At 36.8% G+C, this 17,959-nt stretch overlaps 1 protein-coding gene across 22 annotated transcripts in view; it reads left to right on the top strand.

Moving 5' to 3' along the window:
- Positions 1 to 5,988, top strand: part of LOC106884255 (zinc finger protein 385B) — a 35,919-nt gene extending 29,931 nt beyond the window's left edge. For 16 of the 22 annotated variants that reach the window (XM_089351751.1, XM_052967602.2, XM_089351748.1 and 13 more), the window contains one exon: positions 2,507 to 5,988. The gene's annotated coding sequence lies outside the window, so the exon portion shown is untranslated. Of the gene's footprint in view, positions 1 to 666; positions 785 to 2,506 lie in introns of those variants that run through there. The other 6 variants (XM_089351754.1, XM_089351742.1, XM_089351750.1 and 3 more) reach the window with 1 other exon arrangement.
- Positions 5,989 to 17,959: the final 11,971 nt, after the last annotated feature.

Here is a 17,959-nt window from a genome sequence, read left to right as displayed (position 1 = left end):
TGAGTGACTGGGAGAATGTGTATAAACGGTTAAAGTTCATGTATACATTTCATGTAGCTTGCAAATTTTCATAGTTTATATAGGAAATAATAATATTTCTCTTTATTTTTTGATAAAAAAAAAAACATACCTCTTGATGGACAGAAGACAAGGAAAAAAAAACATGCGTGTGTATATATATATATTTATGTATTTATTGCTATAGATGATTGGACAAACAATAGATCATTTCAGGCTGTTATGTGGAGGCTGGGTATGGCTTAGAACGAATTCTCCTTACATGTATCTCAAATATTTATGCAATAAACAATTGGGTTAATGGACAAGACTCCAGAATGGGTTATGTTTGTATATAGTGACCACCACCACCACCACTGTGCTCATGTTTAAATTTAAGCTTCCAAAATAATTTACAGGTTGTTGTGATTGGCAAAGAAGTTGTTACTGTCATTTTTCTTGTCATATTGGTCCAACTTAAATTCTTAGGGCATCCAGCTGTAAAAATCCTGCCAAAACAGTCCCAGAAGCCTGGTTCAGGCTTCTTCCTGGCCAGCTCTTGTCAAACTGTCCCACCCATGCCAGCAGGGAAGGCAGACTTTAAACGATAATGATGAGAATTTTGTCTGCAATTTCTTTCAAATTTATACTTTCTTTTACTTGTTTCAGTCATTGGATTGTGGCCATTCTGGGACATTGCCTTGAAGGGTTTTCAGTCTACAAATTGTCCTCACAATTTGTATTTTTATTAAAGCCAGGTATCTTTTGCTGAACTGCAAAGTCATGGGTATGTAAACAAACTAACACTTTGTCATGGGGCAACAGGCACAGGCGGCGAGCTAGCAGAAACGTTAGCACACCGGGTGAAATGCTTAGCGGTATTTCAAAGAATTGAAAATATACAAAAGATAATTGCTGTTTCTCTGTTTATATGAAATGGGAAGATTTACCAGCATTATTACAGCGAACTGTAGCAAATTGCTCGATTGGTGGTAGTGTGTAGATCAACTGTTCAGCTATGGAGGGAGTGTTTTATGATCCTGATGCTTTATTTTCATGTGATTCATCATCATCATCATAAATCCAATTCTCCATGCTTGCATGACTCATATGGCAGATTCTCTATGGTTGGATGTCTTTCCTGTTGTCACTCTTCATGTTTCCAAGCCAGACATGCTTTACAGGGACAACTGGAAATGAACAAAATCGCTTATATGACAGGGGCGCTTGTTTACACTTGTCTCATTATGTCAATACAAAGGTCAACACACACACACATATTTCTGTCTGCGAAATCCATTCATAAGGCTTTGGTCAGCGTTGGGGCTGTAGTAGAAGAGTTACTCAAGGTGCCACACAGTGGAAATGAACTTGAAACCATTTGGTTGGGAACAAGCTACTCAACCACACGGCCTTATATGTATATTATAGATTATATACATGGTGGGCTTCTTACAGTTTCTGTTTACCAAATCCACCCATAAGATTTGGTCATCCCAGGGCTTTAGTAGAAGACAATTTGCATAAGGTGCCATGCAGTGAGACTGAACTCAAGACCACATGGTTGAGAAGCAAGCTGCTTAACCACCCAGCCAACCTATGCGTCTGTCTGTTCATATCAGTTTTTCTTTTGTTTGTTTCCCTGCGGTTGATGAGTCTTTGGTTTGACTTTCAGCATTTTGAAAATTCTTATTAACTCGTTGAATGAAAAGCTGAAAGTGGAATCAAACTGTTTTAGTTAATTAAATTAATTAATGGAGTTGTATCAACGTCAGTATGTAAGCAAGTATGTCTGTTCCAAGTCTTGTAGTCTGGAACCTACTGTTTCCACCAATTTCTCTATTTTATGAATTTTCCTTAAAAGCACCTCAATATGTCTGCTGTTGTAATTTTGATAAAAGCAAGATTAATACTTTGTACTTTCATTTTGTATAATATCATTGGTTTTAGTGTTCACATCTCCTTGCTTGCATGGGTTGGACAGGTTTTCTGTGACTGGATGCCTTTCCTGTCACTAACTCTGACTTGTTTCCAAGTGAAAGAATATTCACCCATGGCCAAACATGTTTTCATACAAGATCAGAAATGCACATCACTTGTATAACCGGTTGTCCGTTTCGTTTTACCAAATCTACTCACATGGCATTGGTTGACTCAGGGTTATAGAAGACATGCAATGGGACTGAACCCAGAACATGTGATTGGGAAGAAAACTTTTTAATTCTTAACCACACAGCCACACCTGTGTTTCCATGCACACGTGTGCACCTACAATTTTTTATTTGAAAATATCGGTACAATTTCATCTTGGTCTCAATGAGTAAACTTTCATTGTATTTCTTCAAATTAGCAAAATGATTTAATCCTGATGTTTTCTGCATAAAATGGAGTTAGTTCTGAAAATGTCTTTAAAATGTTTACACTTAGCAGAATGTAGCTAGACTAATGTGACTCATTTGTATCAAATTTAAACTGCCTTTTTTAATGAAATTTCTTTCTCTTCTTCCAGCCTGGTTTCATATGCCTCATGTTGGCACATTGGAGATGGGTACTGTCTTCATCTATTAATGCTACTATTTCTACTGTTAACCACCAACAACAACAACACTACATATTCAGAGCAGCTTACTTACTGTCTACCAATTTAGTTATTGTCATTTTATTAAAAAAAAAAAAAAAGAACCAAAATACTGGACACTCTTCCATTTATTTTTCCTTTGAATTTTTAACAAGTTTTTAAAATTTTTTTTTTTCTACCCTTCCCTTTTTTGGTTTTTAATTTTTCTTTTGTGTGTCTAGCTTCACACTGTCCCCTTTTAGGGTTGGCTATTTACAGAAAGGACTGAATCTGACAAAGACAATGAGTCGAAACCTTTTAACCTCCCACTTGTAACTCATTCTTCACAGTTTAGAGAACAAACCCTCTAACTTTTTATATGTTGCCATTTACTGTAACAACAACAACAATAGCAAACACAGCTCACACTCACACTTACACACACACACTCTTCATACCCACATGTTATATAGCCAAACTCATTTTAATTTTTATGAATTATTTTGTTTCCCTACATCCATATTTTGTACATTAAGTCTTCTTTTTTTTTGTCTTATGATGCCAGTGATTCACATGTAAGTAAATGTTGTTTTGCTGTTGTCTTTAAAAAAAAAAAGAATTTCTCTGAAGTTTAATTTTAGTTCCATTTGTTTAGTGTGTATGTTTGTGTGTGTGTGTGTTTATGAACAATTTAACTTAGTAGCCCCTTGTGAAGAATTGTTCATTCTACAAAAGATTTTTTGAGTTAGGTTTTAGTGGATCAGGATAATCCTAAAAATGAAATAAACCGTCTCTCTCTTCCACCGGAATAAGATGAATTTATATATATATATATCTATATTGATTGCATCTATTCATAAGAAAATGTTAATTCTACCAACTGAAATCTTTGATCATAACACAGTAAAATTTTGTTATTTTTATTTCAAGAACTGATTTCACAGATTTTATTCATTTGAGCTGAAATGAAATTATTTTTGATCTTCTACTTCTATTCACTACTCTGATCTAACCCTGAAATAGGGGGTCTGTATGTACCAATAGCTGTGTGCGTGTGTATGTATGTTAGTGTACCACTTAACACTAATATTGAAATAGCAAACACTTCTCCCATTATTCCATATAATTTGAAATTATCTTTTAGTTTCTTCAGTTTCATGTTTATAAGTAATTTAACAGGGTATCTTTTATTCCATTTTCTTTGTTTCCTCCCTTTTGTATCAAAATATTTATGTCTCAGTATTCCACCAAGAACAAATTTTCATCAAGTTGTGTTTCTACTGATACATTTGTAGTATTTAAAAATTATCTTCATTTAGTTTTTCTCCTTACAGAATCACCTGGCTAACATTAGACAGTATAATGCATTTAATGGTAAACCTCTCTCCCCTACTAAAGTATAAAATATAAGGCAACAATTCTTATGCTTAATGTTAGATTGGGGGTTGTTTGTTTTCCTATACTTAACAAGTTTTCTTCTGCTCTTCACGTTTTCTACTCTGATAATTTTATTGTATTCTCAGTTAATAATTAAGCTCTTTAGCCAACGTAACCTGTTGTTTAGGTGATCTTGTTAGCATCATACCTTGACATCATCATCATTATTATTATTATTATAGTCTATCTGTGACTCTGGGAATTGCTGTGTGTGTAAAACAGGTTTGACAAACATGCCTTCACACACTGCAATTTTAGTTTATCTTTTTATTATTCCAGACATATCACAGCAATTGCGATGTTCGAATGCAAATAGACGGGGTGGATGTCCTTCCTGCTACTCATGAGCAAATCCTGAAGTAGTTTTATTAAATACACATCATAGCCATTAATTTTTAATTTTTTTTTTCTCTTCAATGGTGTTAACATTTAAATTTGTTGCTAACATAATTGAAGTTAATTTTCTACTCATCTTTGAATGTAAAAACTTAGGCAATGGTAGCTTTTATGTTCTGATATAAATAGCTTAAAATAAATTGTGCATATTCTGCCCAATTTATGTGTAAATGTGTACATTGAAGAATATTCCTACTGCATACAGAGTTGCCATTCAGTAAGGGCATAGAAGGACAGTACATTGCATTTCAGGTTGCTGTGCAAATGGAATTTGTCTGTTTCTGATTACTATTTTATCAAAATTTAGTGTGTTATAAGTAATTAGGTGGTGTTGTAGAAGATGGTCAACTCTGCTAACTTCCATCCTTGTTTTCGTTGTTAATTCTATCCACATTTTCTGAGAGAGAATCTGACTGAACCCCTCCTTTTTTTTTAAATTTAATTTCTTTTAAATGAGAAACATTTAATTTCTAACTTACATCAGTTCTCTCTCTCTCTCTCTCTCTCTCCCCTCCTTTAAAATTCCTAAGCTTCAATCATTTTTATACAAATCCCAGTTTAGATACAAAAAAACCTCCAATCTCCTGATTCAAATGGCCTTCATAGTCTTTCTTTCCTTGATAATGTCTACATTGTGGTAATTTAATCCAGTCATTTGGGCTTTCTTTGTAATGGAATGCAGCCAGCATTTCCATTAACTGTTTCCATTTTATGCTTGTACAATTGCTAGCCTTTCTTTGCATTAAATTCTTATAATCCACATATATCGTCAAACTCAAATAGCTTCTTCTCCCCCCCCCCCCACCCTGTATTTTCTTTGTGAGCTTTTTCAAAATATTAGAAACATAGCACAACTTCTTCAATTCAAGACTTTTGATATGAAATTTTAGATTCACTTCATGTTTGGCATCTTTTACTAGTTTCATTGGCATGTTTTTTACACTCTTTTTATGTGGAATTATTTATGTTGCATTCACTAATGAAATCTTTCTAACCATTGATTTCCAACTTATTGGAATCCCCACTTGTAATTTAGTACTAATTATGGTAGCAACCTAATTTTACTGATGGTGGAATGGTGGAATTTTAATATAGACGTCTGTCATTAAGTTTGTAGACGTGAATTGTTGATGGATTGCCATTTTCTTTCAGTATCCATTGAAATGAAAGTGGTTATAACAATAATAATAATATTAGAAATAATTTATCACAACCAACTTTAGTAATTACTTCCCTTGTGTTGCTATGAACAGCATCAATTGGTCGCATTTAAACTGATTGCACTTGTTGTTTTACTGCTATCATGAAAACAACTATTAAGGTATAGTTTCTTGTTTTCTTTACCCATTTTATTAAAATGACTAATAACCAATTAGGTTGTAGACTTTTGTGGGTGCTTTTTTTTTCTTTTTTTAGTTTTTTTTTTTTCTCCCCCCAAATGTTTGTTTCTTTTATTTTTACAATTCTAGTTGTATTGAGTAGTTTGTTGACCTTTCATGATATAGATGTTGTGTTACATGTCCTCCTCTAACTCTATCTCTCTCCTCTCTCTCTTAAAGGAAAAACAAAAAAGATCAATAAATTAAATCTGGCCTCACCAATCTGTAGTTTTATCTTGATTTTTTTTAATGTTGGGTGTAAATTGTATGGAGCTTTGTGTATTATATAATATATATATATATTATATATATCATGTTATGTCATATATGTTTATATATTATTATTATGTTATATATATAATATTATATATTTATGTAATTAAGATAATGGTAGGGACTTAGTAAGGGCTTCTTATCACTATCAGATCTGCTAGTGTTGCATAGTCTTACTTTTTTTTTTTTTGTATATTAGAACAGGATCAAAGAAAATTATAAAATTAATCTAAAGTGATTCAGTGATTAGATTAAAAGAAAAAATATTGCTTTCTGTGTAACGCTTAATGCATTTGTTACATATATTTTTAGGGGACAAGGTGTAATGATATTTTGGTAGTCCTGCAATAGAAAGTTTTATCAGAAGAGAATATCCTTCTCTCATCTGCATCAGACAATGAATGTGATGCAGCTATGAGAATGTGATGCATGTCTGTCAACCTCACAATCATCATCATCTTCCTCCTCCTCATCAACATTTAACATTTGTCTTCCATGCTGCTATGGGCTGGACAATAAACCAAACGACTGTACCAAATGCCCCTGTCTACTTTGGCTTGGTTTTTATGACTGGATGTCCTTCCTCATGCCAACCACCTCACAGGAGATGATTTTTAAATATCCTTGACAACTGCTGGCTAATCTTGCTCATATTCTGCTTCAGTTTTTAGTGAAATACTGTTTTTTTATTCACTTGACTGATTAGTATTACTATTATGTCATGGGTACTTAAGAGTCCCCCCCCCCAGAATAACCCCAGCTGTGACTTGCAAGCAAGTATGACTTGGTAGCATTTACCATGATTTTGCTAATTGCTGTAGGTAGTTGTGAACACCCTTCCCATCATTGAACCAGACGAAGACGATCCAGGCCACAAGAGGTGGAGAGTAGGACTGCACACTAGTATTAGGCTGGCACTCATTTCAAATGAGAAGTAATGAAGGGCCTTACTTGAGCACATCTGGTTCAGGAAGAAACCCATGAACCTTAGTGTTAGCCCAAGAACCTAAAACCAGGCCACAAAACTAGATTTTATTAGTGTTGTTACACGTAATTAATTTCAGTTGAATTTAGTAGTTTTACAAACTGTTTGCTATGGTATCTGCCTCAGTAAATATATATACCTAGGCTTAATTGCAGTGATTTATTTATTAATTTTTTTTTTCTTCATGAATTTGAATTGAAAAAGAAAACAAAAAATCTGTCTGGGTATTGCAGCTAATCCTGAATATTGCAACAGGATGAACCTTAATGAAATTAAGTTTATTTACTTCAGGTTTTACTGATCAAGAATTATTGTTCTGGGCCAAATAAAATGAACCTTATTTTAATTGGTTTCCTTTGAACAATTTCTTTCAATAACTCAACCTGCAAACTCATGGATTTTTTGTTTTTGGTTTTTCAATATTTTTCTTCAGCAGCAACAGCCATTTAGATAAAACTGCAATGTTTTACATAAAACTATGTGCATCTAGTTTGAGGCCTGTTTGATTTGTTTCTTTTATTATTTTTCTGCTTTAATGTTGAAACCAGTTTTTATTTTTTTTATTTTAAAAAGGCTTTTTCTGAATAGCTTTTTTATTCTTTCTTTTTACTTTCAAATGGACACAAGTTAAATATTTTTGCAAATTTGGTGTTTTTTCTAAATATAAAGTGTTGGAACAAGTTTGTTTTTTTTTTAATTTTTTTATTTTAACGACTGGCTGCCTGTCCTTTCCGCCACCAAACATTTTGCTTGGTAGGAGTTGTGCAACTTAAGATGAGTAACACACATGCATTGCCTTAGTGGTACAACACTGCTTTCATCTTGGTTCAATCAGTGGACTGTGGTCATGCTGGGGCACTGCCTTGAAGGGGTTTTATTCAAATGGATTGACCCTGCACTTATTTATTGAAATCTGGCTCTATTATCAAACCATTAACTTACAGGGACATAAACAAACCAACTGTGGTTGTCAAACAGTAGAGGCAAGAAACAGATCCATTCCCCCCTCCCCCGTACATACACACTGAGCTTCACTCCTTTTCCATCTATCAAATTCACTCCTAAGATCTAGGTCCTCCTGAGGATATCGTAAAAAACACTTGTTCGAGATGCTGCACAATGGGACTGAACCGGAAACCATTTTTCTCAAACCAAGCTCGTTAGTCACCCAGTCATGCCTGCTTTGTGGCACTTCAAAGACATTGGCCATAGTGTCCACAGTGCCAGATTGTCGACCATCGTGTAATTAGTTGCTTTATGACAAAGCACACCAGTTTGGTCTTGTTTGTCTCTGTTTAAATAAGTGAAGTTTGTGTCACCAGTTCCTTGTAGTGATCGGATGGTTTCAGATTGTAAAGTCATTTACTGGAGGTGGGAGTTGGGGGGGGGGGAGGAAAAAAACAGAACTTGTTCTTCTGAGTCTCAAAAGAAAAACTTGATTTCGTCAAAACTATTTAACTTGCGTTGGCATGGAAAAGTTAATGAGAAAAAATAACCCAAAAACAAAGATTAAAAAAAAAGCCAGGTATGGATCAAATGTTAGTTTCCATTAAACTGTTTGATTTGTTGGTTGTTGTTATTGTGTGTGGAAACCAGAGGTGAAAGACTGACCAGTTTTCGAATGGTCGTGTTTCCTTTAGCATGGAATCATCTTGAGTAAATGTTTGCAACTTGGATTACTTCTCTTTACCCACCAGATGTAATTTTGTAACATTTATCAGTTTTCTCATCATTTCTTGCTTTACAGTGGATATTTCGGTTGTTGAATGTATTTCATCCTATTTAATTCCCCCTCCATACACATATGTCACAAATCATAATCATATCTCAAGAAAATGGGAAATGAACAAGACAATACAATCATCTGCTAAAACGTATGTCTTTCAATTATTATTATTTTTTTTTAATTAAAAGATTTTTTTGTTTTTACTCCAAAGTGTTGAAGTGCTTAATTATGTTAAATAAGGGCAAATTTGGTTTTATTTATAATTTTCCTTTCTTTTTCACTTGGGTTATAGTCAGGCACTTCTATTTTCATTTTGTATTTTATCAACCAACTCTTTCATTCTTACATTTTGATTCTCTTAAAAAATGGCTGTGGTGTGTTGATGGATCTATTTTCAATATTATCAAGATTTTAATAGTTTAACACAAAATGAATTTGATTATCAGATATCCATTGACTGGATAAGCTAATCCCTCCATTGAAAAGAAGCTAAGATTGGTGAATGTTGTTAGGAACAAAAAAAACAACAAAACAATCAAATTGTATTGTTAAACTATTGAAAAGGATTTCATTCATTAAAACTGCAGGAATGGTTCTTGCAAATCATAAATTTACGAAATACAAGATTTATAATTAGTTATTTATAAAACAACTAATGTTTTCTTCAAAGTATATCAGTTCACAATGATCCATTGCTGCTTTTCGTTTCTTTTCAGAGTTGCTATTCCCTTTTCTTAATCTGTTTGGTTTTGAATTTACTGCTTTCAAATTCAGGAAATCTGCAATTTCTGTTTGATGCGTCCTTTAAAAAAACCATCTTCCTCCCTTTCTTCTCTTCATCTTTGAAAGCTGTCTCTATCCCACATTTTCCTGATTTTGTCGAATCCTTGTTTTGTAGTATAGAAGTGCAGCTCATAATACTTCAACACTTTGTTCATTCGTCATTCATCACTCACACACACACTGCATCAATCAAACGATAATCCTCTCATAGGGCAGCAACCATTCCATTTCTCTGCATTGTCTGTCGGCTGTAGAATCATCTTTCACCAAACAGAACCTTTATTCCAATGATTTACTTGGATTAATATTTTTCTTTGAGCCATTCATTCTTCATATGCTTTTAGTTAACCATTTAACTGTTTTTGCTCAACATGATTTTATTGGAGTGATTGATTTTTTTTTCTTTTTCTTTTTTTTTCCTCCTCCGTATTATTTCTCAACAGGGTGGTGGGGGTACTGCACATGCCTGCATCATGCAGTGAGAATGACCAGTATTTTATGTCACCTGGACTTCACAAAGTGATACAATCCATTCCCATCAAAATAAAAATGAATCATGTCAATTTTTATAAAGAGAAATTTGTATATATTTAATTTTGTTTCATTTTACTTTGCTTTGAAAAAAAAAAAAAAAACCAAGTCAAAGGTAAATGTTGCTGAAGTTGGGATCTCTCTCTCTCTCTCCTATTTTGCACTATTTTGTTTGATGATTTGTGTCAGTTGAAAGAAATCTGTACTTGCATTCAACATTTGCTCTGGAATCTATGGCCAAAGTGAAGCAGTTAACGTAAATCCAAACAGGTAATACATATTATTTGCCAGAAATATGGAGCAGACATTCCATAGGCCCATGATTTTTTTTTTTTTTGTACCCTGACAACGCATGGTCACAGTTCCGAAGAAGTTGCCTTGTCGACTGAGTCCAGCATAGAACTAACTTCCTGTTTAGATTGAAAGGTAAGGTTTGAGCTTGGAACGTAACCAAATAAAAATACTGCAATCATTTGATTCATTATTCTGTTTCTGCTAATCCGTCGTAGTTCATAATTCTCATGAATTATATTGACCCGAGGCCATCAGGAAGGACACGGTTGATTGAGTTGGTGCTTGTTTCAATGACTTTAGAAAGTTGAAAGGTAAAGTGCAACTCCCTTTATTACAACTTGTTTGCTCCTCTTCACCTGTGTTCCGATTGGCTGATAATTCCAACTTTTCTCTGCCCTTAACTCTGCTGGCCACATGAAATCTCTTTTGAATTAGCACAGCAATTTTCACTGGTGTTAATGTGGTCAATTGAAACAACTTCTTGTCCATTTTATCAATCTTCAAGTTAAACAAGACAAAGCTGATCCCACTTGAATATTGCCTGAGCATAATATCAAGATAAAACATTTAATCCTGGGCGCCCCCACCCCAAAGCAAGACTTTGTGATCAGTGCATCTATTTCGACAAGACACTTGGGTGTGACTGTAATTTTTGTTTTCTTGATTGATTAAATGATTTGATTTTATAGGATTGAGGACGAATAAAATTCGGTGATCATCATATTTTCAGGAACATTTAACAATTCAAATTATAGCAATAAGAAAATTCACCAGGAACAATATTTGATGCCAAATACGCAACTGAACAGAAGCGATATTCTGGATGTCCACTTTCATCATCTCATCAGATGGAACCAAAGAAATATATTTTCCTTTTTTGGCTGTTTGAAGCCATCATCATTGATTGTATTTCCAGTGCAGTTTCTTTCAAGCTAATATCAATGAAGTTGATCGTTTGTCCCCTTCACTTCATCTATTGGCTTTCGCAACATAGATTTGAGGGGTTCTTCAAGATGTCTCCTCAAACAGTAATCTGCCAGTTGCAGTCTTTGTCTCTTTGTTTATCTTTTCAGTTGGAATACTCACATCACCAATCTTAGACTTGATGTTTTTACCAAATGATTTTAAGAGCCAACATGTAGGTGCACATTCCATTTCATTGTTTTTCCTGACGTTTATATGAGTGTCCCATGCGTCACAGCCATACAACATAGATTCACCTGTTGCTACAGTATATTTGTTTCTTATAATGTTACCTTTATGACAGCTTCCAGGTTCTTAGTTGATGGATGACATAATTGCCTTTCTGTCATTGATATAAGAAACCAAAATGTCAGCCTGCAATATGCTTCCTAGATAGAATATTGAAGAGATTAGTTGCACTGTCCAGCATCAGTACTAGCTCTTGTATCTTCATAGTGTAAGCATGAAAGATGACTGGATTCTCAAGTTGCTTCTGTATCAATAAGTTTAACTTTTTTGATACTTCCTGCATGAAACCATTCCTAGTACTGTGATACGAATTTCATGTTTATTTACGTTCCAAACAACAACTTATTCTTCTAAATTTGTTATTTCCAAATTAAATTGAAACAAAAGCAGTGTATCTCAACAGAAATATGGTAACAAAAGGGTTAATATTATTGTGGGATGCAGACCTTGGAAAACCTGTTGATGCCATCCTGATCCAAATGGATTTGTTGAAGGGATAGTCACAGATGTCAAAATAGATTTAAAAGCAGATTTGAACCACAGGCTTCTGAGTCGCCAAATAAGCACCACACTCAGGAAGACTTTAGTTGGTTTGCTCTTAATAAGCAGACTAATACAATAGACGTTATTAATGGCTTGTGAAGCTGCAGTTCCAGTTTGGTATCAGTGGAGATGATAAAATGATAAACCAGAAGCAGGTAATAAATAATACATTTGTTATTCTTCAGGGTAAACTTAATGAAGGTCAGATAAATAATCACACAAATATTGATAAACAAATGGCAGAAATACGTCCTCAAGCTGTGAATGGTTGTCTAGATTCTATTTATAAATGTTGTGATTGTAGACTGACATAGGAACATTGCATGTTGGAAGCAGTTGTTGTCACTTGTGAATAAAGACTTGTCTTAGATAATGTCACCCTTCACTCTATTCGAACCTACCACACAGACATGGCTGTATGGTTAAGAAGTTTGCTTTTCAACCATGAGGTTTCAGGTTCAGTCCCACTGTGCAGTATCTTGGGCAGGAGTCTTGTATTATAGCCTCAGGCCAACCAATGCCTTATGAGAGAATTTTATTGATGGAAATTGTGTCGAAGCCCATTGTGTCATCATCATCATTTAACGTCCGCTTTCCATGCTAGCATGGCTTGGACAATTTGACTGGGGACTGGCGAACCAGATGGCTACACCAGGCTCCAATCTGATCTGGCAGAGTTTCTACAGCTGGATACCCTTCCTAATGCCAACCACTCCGAGAGTGTAGTGGGTGCCTTTTACGTGTCACCGGCACAAGGGCCAGTCCGGCAGTACTGGCAACAGCCACGCTCAACTGGTGTTTTTTACGTGTCACCTGCACAGGAGTCAGTCCAATGTTTTGTTCACATGCCACTGGCACAAGTGCCAGTAAGGCGAACCTGGAAACGATCGCGCTCAAATGGTGCTTTTTACGTGTTTTGGCTTGTTTTCTATGGTTGGATGCTCTTCCTAATGCCAACCACTCCAAAGAGTGTACCAGGTGCCTTTTACATGTCACCGGCACTTGCCACAACTACAATTCCACTAAGCTTAACATGTCTTCTCAAGCACAACAAATCACCAAAAGTCTTCAATCACTTGCCATCACTTCCATCAGACTCAACATCCAATGGTTATATTTCACCACCTCATCCCACCTCTTCTGCAGGTTCCTTCCACAATTAGAGACCAGAACTTCTTGATGCTGTTGTTTTCATTCATGAACATCGCATGACCATACCAGTGCAGTCTTCTCTCTTGCACACTCCATACTTCACACATACACACACACACACATATATAATATGTGTGTCTGTGATTGTCCCCTGCTTGACAACCAGTGTTGGTTTGTTTACATCCCTGTAGCTTGGTGCTTCAGCAAAAGAGGCTGATAGAATAAGTACCAGGCTTAAAAAAGAAATGTACTGGGATGGATTCATTAGACTAAAGACACTTCAAGGCAGTGCTCTGGCATGGCTGCAGTCCAATGACTGAAACAAGTACAAGACAGAAGATATATATATGTGTGTGTGTGTATACGGTAGAACCTTGCTTTTCAAACCACTCTGATCAGGAATAAATCGTGCTTTATGTATATTTATATACATAAAGCATGATTTATTCCTGATCAGAGGCGTCTGTAAACTACTGTCTGTGTGTGTGTGTGTGTAATACCATCTGAACGTGGCCGATGCCAGCCCCGCCGACTGGCTCCTGTGCTGGTGGCATGTAAAAAAGCATCATCCGAACATGATTGATGCCAGGTCCACCTGACTGGCTCCTGTGCCAGTGAGCACCCACTACACTCTTGGAGTGGTTGGTATTAGGAAGGGCATTCAGCTGTAGAAACCTTGCCAGACCAGATTGGAGCCTGGTGCAGCCTCCTGGCTTGCCAGTCCTCAGTAAACTGTCCGACCCATGCCAGCATGGAAAGCGGACATTAAATGATGATGATGATTGTGTGTATATATATAATAATAAATGGCAAGTTTGTGTGTTTGTTACTTTAACTCCTCCAAGACTATCCAACAGACCTTGATGGAACTTGACACGTGTGTGGGGCTTATGCCCATGCGGTCACTTACGTACTTGGAATTAAAAAAAAAAGTTATGGGGATGTAAACAAACCCACACCAGTTGACAAGTGGTAGTGGGGACAAACACACACAATACAGGCTTCCACACAGTTTCTGTCTACTAGATTCACTCACAAGGCATTGGTTGGGCCAGGGCTGTAGTAGTAGATGCTTGGCCAGTGGGATTGAACCCAAGACCTCTTGGCTGCCAGCTGAACTTTCTAACCATCCACCCAAATCGTGTTGAGAGAAGCGTAGCCATGTGCCAACCTCTTGAAATCTCTGTTAACATTTATCTTCCTTTATTCACCAAACAAACTATTTTTACTCAGCTTCTTAATGTCACCACCATACTACAACTGTGCATGGACTTCAGCATTTAGCTGTAGTTTCACTGACAGAAATCACGTGCAGACCAATGTGGTTTTCCAGGTTTTGAATTACAAAAATTCATCAAATACAAACATTATCTCAAGTGTCAGCTGACAGAGAAGTATCTTTGAAACTGTACCCCTTGCTCAAAATAACAACCATGACACAAGTGTTCCCCATCCCCACTCTGAGGATTTGTTCCCTCATCACTTTTTTTGAAAAATGGGTGTTTTTAATGACATTTCCTTATAAATACTTTTCAGATGGTGTAGATTACAATCATATTAGAAGAATTTCATTTTAAAAAAAGATAGGAAAAGATTAAAAAATTGGTGGTGGGCGTCTACATATTGACACATTTTATATTTATGTTATCTATGAAGTGAAACTTGAAATTTTGAAAAAAACAAAAAAAAACATGAAATTTATTTATTTTCTTTCCATATTAAATTCTAATATAATTGTAATCTATACCATCTGAAAGGTATTTGTAGAAAATTTCATTAAAAATATTCATTTTTCTTCTTTTTTAAGTAATGAGGAAAGCGAGTCAGGAGTGGGAGGCCCACCTCTGTAGGTCTGTAAGAATCTGTCAAATCATTGCTGTACCTTGGATCGTATGGCGAGATGCAGGGCTTGAGGAGAGATATTGAGTCCAGTTCTTCAAAATCAAATGGAAATTGTAGCTGTGATCCCTCTGCTGGTGGCATGTAAAAAGCACCATCCGAACGTGGCTGATGCCAGCGCTGCCTTGACTGGTTTCTGTGCCGGTGGCACGTAAAAAGCACCAACTGATCATGCTTGTTGCCAGCCCCCTCTCGCTCCTGTGCTGGTGGCACATAAAAAGCACCCACTACACTCTTGGAGTGGTTGGTGTTAGGAAGGGCATCCAGCTGTAGAAACACTGCCAGATCACACTGGAGCTTGGTGCAGCCTCCTGGCTTCCCAGACCCCAGTCGAACCATCCAACCCATGCCAGAATGGAAAACGGACGTTAAACGATGATGACGGGACACATGAAAGAATGTAGTCTTACATTTATGCTTCAATAAAAAACAGGATTGCCATGACTAAATTGCTTTTGATCACTAGTTCTTCACAATCAGGGCTGATATGGGATAAACTCAAAATTGGTGAAGGGGTTTGATTAAAGATTGGATTTTGTCTGGAAGAAAAGGGTGAAGATTCAACCCAAGGTAAAAAATACACAACTACCTCCACCAGCAGCAGATGAGACCAACTTGTGACAGAGGCCTGTTACCAGAGGTTGTCTGCGAGTCTGTAAACAATATTACATTCCTCATGTTTGGTTGTATATTCTGTAAAATCCTACAAGAATAATAACACTTTCTAATTCTTACATGAGAAATAAATAAATATAAGTTGAAATAATTCTGATTTCAAATTTTGGTACTTGACTTAAAAGAAAAAATAATTACTGGGATTGATTCATTTGACTAAAAATTCTTCATGGTATTGCCCCAGTATGGCCATAATCTAATAAAGCCAGTAAAAGATAGGGATATCTGATGAATGCCGTGGAAACATTCTCTTTGTGTGATTGATGCTAAGTAACCAGTAAATAGATTGTCAATAGATTTGGTCCAAGTATCGTTGCATGGCACCACAGTATTTGCTCTTTGCACATATTCCTTCTCTTGTAATTCTGGATCGATGGAATCTGTGACAGACTGGCAGACATATTACTGACGTATGGACCACTTATATATATATATAAAGCGGACGTTAAACGACGACAACAATATATATGTGCTGTGCGTGAGAAGACCCGGCAAGCCAAGTGAGATCGTTGCCAGTGCCCCTGGACTGGCTTTTGTGCGGGTGGCACATAAAAGACACCATTTCGAGCGTGGCCGTTGCCAGTACCGCCTGACTGGCCTTCGTGCGGGTGACACGTAAAAGCACCCACTACACTCTCTCAGTGGTTGGCGTTAGGAAGGGCATCCAGCTGTAGAAACTCTGCCAAATTAGATTGGAGCCTGGTGTTGCAATCCGGTTTCACCAGTCTTCAGTCAAATCGTCCAACCCATGCTAGCATGGAAAGCGGACGTTAAACGATGATGATGATGATGTGTAGTTGTGGCCGATGCCAATGCTGCCTAACTAGCTCCCCATGCCGGTGGCACCTAAAAGGCACTATCCGAACATGGTCGATGCCAGCGTTGCCTGACTGACTCCCTGTAAAAACCACCATCGGAACGTGGTTGATACTAGTGCACCCCCAACTGTGCCAGTGACACGTAAAAAGCAGCATTTGAGTGTGACTGGCTCTTGTGCTAGTGGGATGTAAAAAGCACCCACTGCACTCTTGGAGTGGTTGGCGTTAGGAAGGGCATCCAGCTGTAGAAGCCTTACCAGATCAGATTGCAGCCTACTAGCTTGCCAGTCCTCAGTCAAACCGTCCAACCCATGCCAGCATGGAAAACGGACGTTAAACGATGATGATGACATATAATGGCCGTGTAATTCGGAGACTTGCTTCCCAGCCCTGTGGTCATGAGTTCAGTCCCACTACATGGAATTCTGCAAATGTCTTCTACTTTAGCCCCGGGCTGGCCAAAGACTCAATAATGGATTTGCTAAACGGAAACTGAAAGAAGCCCCAAGCACTGATGTGTGTGCTGCTGTTTATTGGTGCAATGACCATCCCAAGACAAAAACGAAATACGATATTATGTGTGTGTGTGCGTTTGTCCTACCACTTGACACTCAGTGTTGGTTTGTTTACATACCCGTAACTTAGCGGTTCTGCAGAAGAAAATAACTGGGTTTAAAAGATAAATCCTGGGGTCGATTTGTTCGACTAAACCCTTCTGAAGTAGTTGCCCCAGCATGGCCACACTCAAATGACTGAAACAAGTAAAAAATGTATGATTGCAGCCCAGTTTTCGTTGGAATAAACAAGTTGTTGTCATCGGAGTCAGTCTGTACTAATCGATAATTGTATCCGCATGAGGTCGGTTCTTATTTAGCCCCAGGTCAACCTTTACGACAACGGATACATGATCCAAAGTATTCCAGCCTTGATCATCCCATCTTTTAAAGAGCACCAAGGGCTACATTGTGTAATGTAACCTTTAGTTTCTAAAACCTTAGCCTGTGATTTGAGCACGATTTGACTGCCATTTCTAGAAGTTTCGAGCGACCTTGCAGGGGCACAGCTCGTTATGTTTTTACCTGCGTAAGAGACAAAGAATGGGGGAAAGGTATTCCAGCCGTGACTCTCGTCTTTTTAGGTGTATCTAGGACTAGGTTGTCTTATGTGCCTCATTCTTTTTAAGATGTTAGGGTATGATTTGAGGGAGATATGACTGCTATTTCTAGAACTTCCAAATAGAAACACCCCACGTTGCGTACGATTTTTACCTGCGTGAAAGAAGGCGTGAATGGCGAAGAGAGA

The sequence above is a fragment of the Octopus bimaculoides genome, chromosome 4 (assembly GCF_046866305.1).
Source record: "Octopus bimaculoides isolate indiv1 chromosome 4, ASM4686630v1, whole genome shotgun sequence".
NCBI classification, from domain to species: domain Eukaryota; kingdom Metazoa; phylum Mollusca; class Cephalopoda; order Octopoda; family Octopodidae; genus Octopus; species Octopus bimaculoides.
Note: the sequence above shows the minus strand (reverse complement) of the source record. Positions and strands in the feature narration are given on the sequence as shown.